The sequence below is a fragment of the Onychostoma macrolepis genome, chromosome 03, assembly GCF_012432095.1.
Source record: "Onychostoma macrolepis isolate SWU-2019 chromosome 03, ASM1243209v1, whole genome shotgun sequence".
Classification (NCBI taxonomy): domain Eukaryota; kingdom Metazoa; phylum Chordata; class Actinopteri; order Cypriniformes; family Cyprinidae; genus Onychostoma; species Onychostoma macrolepis.
In genome coordinates this window covers 13,553,381-13,561,076 of record NC_081157.1, presented here as the reverse complement: position 1 = coordinate 13,561,076, position 7,696 = coordinate 13,553,381, and the positions used below count along the sequence as shown (strand labels likewise).

The window sequence follows — 7,696 nt, the reverse complement described above, 5'->3', positions numbered from 1 at the left end:
TTAGGTTTTCTCCACTACTTATCTAATACACTGGCCTTTAGTGTGGCTGATCTTTAAATAGTCCGCTCTTTGTGGCAGCCCTCGCTTACGGCACATACCACCCTCTCGAGCTAGAGGGAGCTAGTGAGAAACAGGAAGTGAGTTGCTATAGGGAGGTGAGAAAGGCTCACCCAAACTTTTGTGTTGTTTTTTGCGTTGTTTTTGTCCAAAATAAGTACCATATTGACCAGAATATAAGACAATGTTTTTTTCTTGGAAATACATCTGAAAAAACACGGTCGCCTTATATTCAGGGTCTAGACTTTGACATGTTAATAATACACCCACAACAATAGGTGGTGCCAAACACGCATAAAATGAGTGTGCTATGAAATATATAATGTAATGTGTGTTGTAAAGATCGCGAGTGAAAACAAAAGAAAAAGAGAAGCTTACATCGGCTCGAGTCGTGACTGTCATGTTAGCCTGATGGGACGAAACTTCCTCTGTAAGTGATTTTAAAATAGAAGACAGTACCCAGATTTGAAGACTACAATAAGATTTCAGTTCTACTGTTAATAAAATTTTGGTAGGCTACTATGAGATGGATAACCTAGATGTTATATCATTCTAATGGGCTACCTGTTATTTTTATATATCAAAAAGTGTATATTTTTAAATGTCATTGCTGGTACATTTTACCAGTCTTTACCATACTTTTAAAACAAAAATTGAAATAGGAAAAATATGCATCGAACCCAAGAAAGGCGGTGGCCTCTGGCCAATCCTGGATCTGCGAGTCTTGAATCGGGCCCTGCACAAGCTTCCGTTCAAGATGTTGATGCAGAAGCGCATCATCACATGCATCCAACCCCAGGATTGGTTTGCAGCGGTTGACCTGAAGGACACTTTCTTTCATGTCTCGATTCTCCCTCGACACAGACTGTCAGTTTGCGTTCGAGGGTAGGGCATGGCAGTACAGGGTCCTCCTTCAGGCTCTCCCTGTCCCCTCATGTCTTTGCGAAAATCTTGGAGGGCGCCCTTGCCCCATTACGGGAAGTTGGCATCAGGAACCTCAACTGTCTCGAGCATGGCCCGCGCACGAGAACAGTTGTGCGATCACAGGGACCTGGTGCTCCGGCACCTCAGGCAGTTGGGGCTTGAGTCAACTGAGAAAGAGAAAGCTCTCTCCCGTGCAGGGAAACTCTTTTCTCAGTATGGAGTTAGACTCGGTGAGTGTGGTGGCGCGTCTCACCAATGAGTGTGCCCAGTCCATGCTGAACTGCCTGTGTTCCTTCAGAGGCAGGATGGTGGTACCACTGAAACACTTTCAGAAGCTCTTGGGGCATATGGCATCCACAGCTGCAGTCTCGCCGCCGGATTGCTTCATATGGGACAACTTCAGCACCGGTTACACTCCCAAGTCCCGAGATGGGCATGGCGCGGCGGTACAGTTTGCGTGACCATCACGCCAACGCGTTTCCGCTTATTCAGCCCCCTGGATGGACCTTGTCTTTCTACGGATCGGGGTGCCTTTAGAACAAGTGTCTCGGCATGTTGTTGTCACGATGTATGCCTCCAGTGCAGGCTGGTGCGCTACATGCTCGGGGTTCTGGACTAGAGGGTGACACGGGAGTGCATTTTGAAACCTCTCCCGTCCCACTCCCACAAAAAAAAAAATCCCGTCCCGTCCCAATCCCACGAAAGAACTGGGGGGGAAATCCCGTCCCGCCCACTCCCGGAAGAATTACTCCCATTCCCTCCCACTCCCGTTTTTTTTTTTTTTTTATACTTTTTTTTTTTGGCCGAAATCTGTCAGTTACAGTAAAATTATAGTACAGATCACAGCGTGCCCACCTTAGTTGAATAAAAACCCAAAATGTAGTTTTTTTGTTATTATATTGAACTGAAAGCCAATTTATGCACCGTGTAGGCTACATTGCACACATTAAATTTTATGTAAATCATCCATGCTAACACACACGTTTTCTATTTGAATTTTGTTTTTTTTCGTTTTTTTTTCATTTGAAAGTAGACATTTCACTCTCTATAGATATATTTTTCAAAGACAGAGTTTCGAAGTTTCTCGCTCAGAGACCTAAAACACACCCTGATTGCTTTAAAGCGCAACATTTCGTTGTTATTCTGAGTGTACACAAATAAACGAGTCTTTACAGATTCGAAAGATGTATTAGGCTACTTTTATCTGTATGACCAAAAATTACGGAGATTTTAAGAGCAAGTGAGCGCACCGGCGCCTCCATCTGTCCTGCAGCGAGCGCGCTATTCAGCTCCACTCTCCGCACAAACTCTTCAATTGCGCACATTTCTCTAGGTTAACATCATATTGAGCGGCCATGTAAAGTTGCTACTACATACATCTTTCAGATGAAAAGCCATATTTGAGGTCGATGATGCCAAATATGACACTTACAAAGTAATATAATTTATGAATGAATATAGAAAAGAAAGAAAGTTTTTTTTTTTTTTCATTGTTTTGTTTTATTTTATTTATTCATTTAAGTTACCTTTATTTTTATTTATTTATTATTTTTTTACACATATCTAGTAATTTCCACACGGGCACACATTGCGGGTAATAACCTCCCCGTGCTGTTTTGCATCGTATTATGCATGTGTAGATAGCCAGAGATATTGTCAAAAGCATAAAAAATTGGCAATATTAAGAGGATTTAGCATTTCCAATTAATGTAGGCCTGTTACATTCTTCTTATTATTAGGCCTATTATTATTATTATTATTAGATTAGCCTACTTTTATTATTAAATTACATGAAATTATTACCCCGCAATGTGCCTCGGAGAGAATATGCGCCGTTACTGCAGCGTTAACCGTCAGTTTTTTTACTTTCATTTTTTACAATGAATGATAGTTTATATTACTACATAGACCAGCCGTTAATGATCTGTCCGTCACGGACGAGTCATTCACGCAGCCACACCAAAGCAAACAGGAGGAGAGCGAGACAGGGCAACTAGAACTGAGTTCAGAATTAAAATATACAGTTTATAGTTTATTTATATAAAAGGTATATTTGTGTATAAAGTTGAGTATCATTACTATTCCGGTCCCGCCCACTCCCGATGACATTTTTAATGCGATTTTGTTTCCCATCCCGTGACCCGTGGGAATCCCGAAAAATGTCAGCCTCTATTCTGGACAGGGCCGTGACTGCTTTGGCACATCAACTGCCTCGAGTTGCTGGCAGTGCTACTAGCCTTGCGGCGGTCTGGCCGTTGCTACTTGGCTAGCACATGTTGGTCCGCACGGACAACACTGTGGCTGTCTCGTACATCAACCAGCAGGGTTGTCACGATCACGTCGCATGTCACAACTCGCCCGCCATTTCGTCCTCTGGAGTCAGATGCAGCGCAAGTTGTTGCATGCCATCCACATCCTGGGGATCTCAATCGTGCAGCCGATGTGTTCTCACGACAGCTCACGTTCCCGGAGAATGGCGACTCCATCCCGAGACGATCCGGCTGTTTTGGAGTCAATTCGGGAAGCTCAGGTAAACCTGGTTGCCTTCCACGAGCCCTCCCACGGTCAGTTGCATGACTCCTGACCGAGGCCCCTTGGCACGAATGCACTAGCACACAGCTGGCCTTGGACTTTACGCAAGTTTGCGTTTCACCAGTGAGCCTTCTCGCAGACACTGTGCAAGGTCAACAAGGATGAGGAACAGGTCCTCGTCTTCGTTGACCTTGCACAGTGTCTGTGCGAAGGAACGTTGTTGTGTCCCGTAAGAGTGCTGCGCATATATGTGGACCGCACCTGGAGCTTTAGAAGCTCTGAGCAGCTCTTTGTCTCTGGCTTTGTAACTCAGCAAATACTCAGCACACAGACATGGGAGTTATATCTACAGAAAGCTTGAAATGTCTACTTTTAAATTAAGCCATATCTAAAACATTATGTGGTGAAGTAATCTGTATGAAACCAACACGATGTTCAGTCTGTTCCGTCTAACTCATTATCTTTAATGCGATTCCGCCTTGTGGCTCACGCCGTTCATATGTAAATAACCACGCGAGACACGTGCGGCGTGTAAACGGCCAACACAAACAAAGAGCGAGGAGATCCTCATCGCGGCTACTGTTCGTTCGGGAAGAGGCAGGATTTCCCTCGAAAGAAGAACAAGATTTCATCCAGTAGAGGAGATTAATCTGATGAGTAAGTAATGTTTCTTTTTGCATTAGTTAACGTGTTATTGTGACATAAACTTGAACCCATTTTACTAGTTGGGTTGTTCCCAAACGACAACATGATGAATTTGATGCATCTAAGAATGTTTAGACCATGTTTATTATTAATACTCTGTTCACAAATAGATTTTAATAGCGTGCTAAAACAATAATAATTTGTTTCTCAGATATAAAATATCATTTTTATAGTAGGAGTACATCCTTTTATAGTACAAAGCATGCATGAGTTTATGGCTACAGAATCATATCATAAGCTACTATAAAATCATACATACTAGGCTATATGACTACAAAATCATAGTTGGGTTTTTCCCAAACTATAATTCCTGACTACAATGTCTGAAATCATGTAAACATTTTGAATATGATAGGCAATTCACTGTATTTAAATTTCTTACAGAGCGATGATGTTTTCATGCTTTATATAAAACAATAAAAGTAATATGAGTGTACACTGTAACATGATGAATGCTATGAGTCTAAGAATGTTTAGTACATGTTTATTATTAATAGCCTACTCTGTTCAGAAATAGATTTTAATAACGTGCTAAACAATAATAATTAGTTTCTCAGATATAAGATTTCTTTCTCTTTTTATGATAGTGATATATATGATATTTATGATATATATACAGATGTTCCTGATATTAACATGCTCACAAATGTTTTTTTGTTTGTATTTTATTGAATCAGATACCAGCACCAGATGTATCCTGATGTCTCTTCAAACTGGTTTCCTCTGAGAGTGCTGCACCAACATCAGATGTTCAACTACACTGATATTCTATGTTAAAACAAGCTCCTTGACTACTGATTATGTTTTTTCTTCTTGAATCCATGGAAAGAAGTAGAAACACTTAAATAACACACGTAAATATCAGGTATGATTTACTTGTTTCACTTGTTGAACAGAATCTGTTGCAGGAATGACTCAAAGTCTGTTCACGTCTCTGTGGTTAGATCAGTGTGCACAATAATGTGTCTTTGACCTTCATTATGTATGTTTTGATTATACGGTGTTGTAAATAAAATACAAATAATGTAAAAAAACTCACATTCTCTCTTACCTGCCTCAAAGTCACAGTCACACTGATGGGCCATTAGAGGCCATTAGGGAGGGCCCTTTGTCTCTTTGGTGAGAAGCACTTAATATTCAAGGCCATTGCCACTCCCTCGCATATAGTTTTTCGATCACAAAAACTGTTACATATCTGTCTACCCTAGTCCTCGTTTCCTTATTTGGTTTTGTTCCTGTCCTCATTTGGTTAATTATCGTTTGATTGTCTCCACCTGAGTTTGATTATGTTGTTTGCTCTTTTGTTCCTGTTTCCTTTATAAGCATTCAGTTTGGTTTTCTCCTTTGTCTAGTCTTAAAGTTATGTAGTGCCCAAGTTAAGTTAAATATCGTGATTTATGTGATTTCTGTTATTCCTGAAGGATTATCCATCATTAAAGTACTTAAGTTTCATTCTGTCATCTCCTCGTACTTCTTGGAAGACACGACCGTAACAAAAACATGTCTTGAAAAATTTTAATCAATGTATTGTTTTCTGTGAATGAATAAGCAGAATGATTCTAAATATTCTAGCCTACAAGGCTGATTACTCAAAAGTCTTATTCAGAACTATTTAGTGTGGGTTTTATGGCCTTATTTCAGCTAAAAAGAATTTTTCCAAAATTTACTAACCACGCATAATATTTTTTCTAAAAGATGCAAACATGTACAGCCATCTTGGTCACATATTATTGTAGCACAGTTTGTGCTGAATACAAAAATTCGGTCAATATTATGTTTTCAGCAGCTGAAATAAGCACAAATATCAGGGCATGTCAAAACATCTCAAGGGCCCCAAAATGACCTCACAAAAACTGTGCAAAACTTTTTCATTTTCTCAATTTTAGGCACATTGTAATTTTGTCATTCCTCCAAGTTACTGTAAAAAAAAAAATCAATGTAAATAAATAATTATAAAACAACATTCCACACACACATTGTTATATTTTTATATTTTTGTTCTTTTTTTCTTTCATTTTTTTTTAGATTTGTACCATTTATTGTTCATTTAAAGTTTAATGAAATCAAGGTTTTAAAATTGAATCAAATAATGTTTTTGTGTGTGTGTGTGTTTAATTTTAAATGAACAACATGTTTTTACTAAATGTTTTGGCTCTGGAGATTGATAAAGTGTGATTTACAGGAGAAAAGAAAAGGACTGGTAACACGGAATGAGATGGAGGATGGTGATGAAGAAAGGAATCCAGATTCAGTTGAAAGGGATGCACAAGAAGGCATAAGAGAAAATAGTAATGAAACATGGGCAATGGTTGTATCAAGGAGTAAACAGCAAGGAACAACAACTGAACAAGAAGGAAAGAGAGATTTGAAAACAAGCAAAGTTATTGAACTTGCAAAAGGAGGTGAGCAAACTGGGACTTTATCTCAACGTCAACAAATGATAAACAGATTAAAGGGAAAAACAAGATATCAAAGAGAATACAAGAAAGAAGCGAAACTGACATTATTGGGCTAAGGAGAAAAAAAGCAATGACTGAAATGACTATGGAAAATGAGATGGACTGTGAAGTGATGTTGGATGGAATAATGATAAATGGACAGAAATGTGAAGTCAGAAAGTTGTGTGCAACAGAAGAATGGTCTCTTTTTTGAATTTTCCAAGTTACATAGTGGATGAAGAAATAATTAAAAAACTGATCAGTTGGGGTGTAACTCCTACTCTTCCTGTGAGGAGATATTATCCGGGGACAACAGTTGCAGACGGAACACGCTTCTTGAGAGTAAAATTCCCAAAGGAGGTGGTATCTTTACCATATACCACAAAATTTATGACTAAGGAAGGAGAATTTCAGAGTGATTCATGATAACCAATGGAAAACATGCAGGATCTGCACAAGTGCAGAACATGAGCTAAAGGACTGCCCTCTATTTCTATGCAGGAATTGTCTTGAGCAGGGGCATTAAGCACGGGACTGTAAAGCTCCGCGGTGCCAAGGCTGCAGAAAGGCATTGCTAAGATGCACATGTAAAACAGATGAAGAGGAACATGAGGAAATGGAGATGGAGACACATAATGAAGTGGAGTCTTTGGAGGAGGCTGATGAAGTAAATGCATCACAGCAAACAAGTGGATTAACAAAGGATATACTGAGCAGTGAAGGAGAAGTAGAATAAGAGGAAGAAAGTGATAATGAGCAGAAGAAGAAGGAGAAGAAGAGGTAATGAGTGGACTACAACTATCTGTGGACAATGTGAAGCAGGATGTGATGGAAAATAAAGAAGCTAATGATGGAACAAAGGACAGTACTGGCCTTTAGGGTGGCTAATCTTTAATTAGCCCGCTCTTTGCGACAGCACTCACTTACGGCCATACCACCCTGGCTGCGCCCGATCTCGTCTGATCTCAGAAGCTAAGCAGGGTAGGGCCTAGTTAGTACTTGGATGGGAGACCGCCTGGGAATACCAGGTACTGTAAGCT

At 39.8% G+C, this 7,696-nt stretch overlaps 1 non-coding gene across 1 annotated transcript; it reads left to right on the top strand.

Moving 5' to 3' along the window:
* The first annotated feature begins 7,577 nt into the window (after nt 1-7,577).
* On the top strand, nt 7,578-7,696 carry LOC131538193 (5S ribosomal RNA). The gene has a single exon (XR_009270513.1). It is a non-coding gene; the product is annotated as a 5S ribosomal RNA (ribosomal RNA).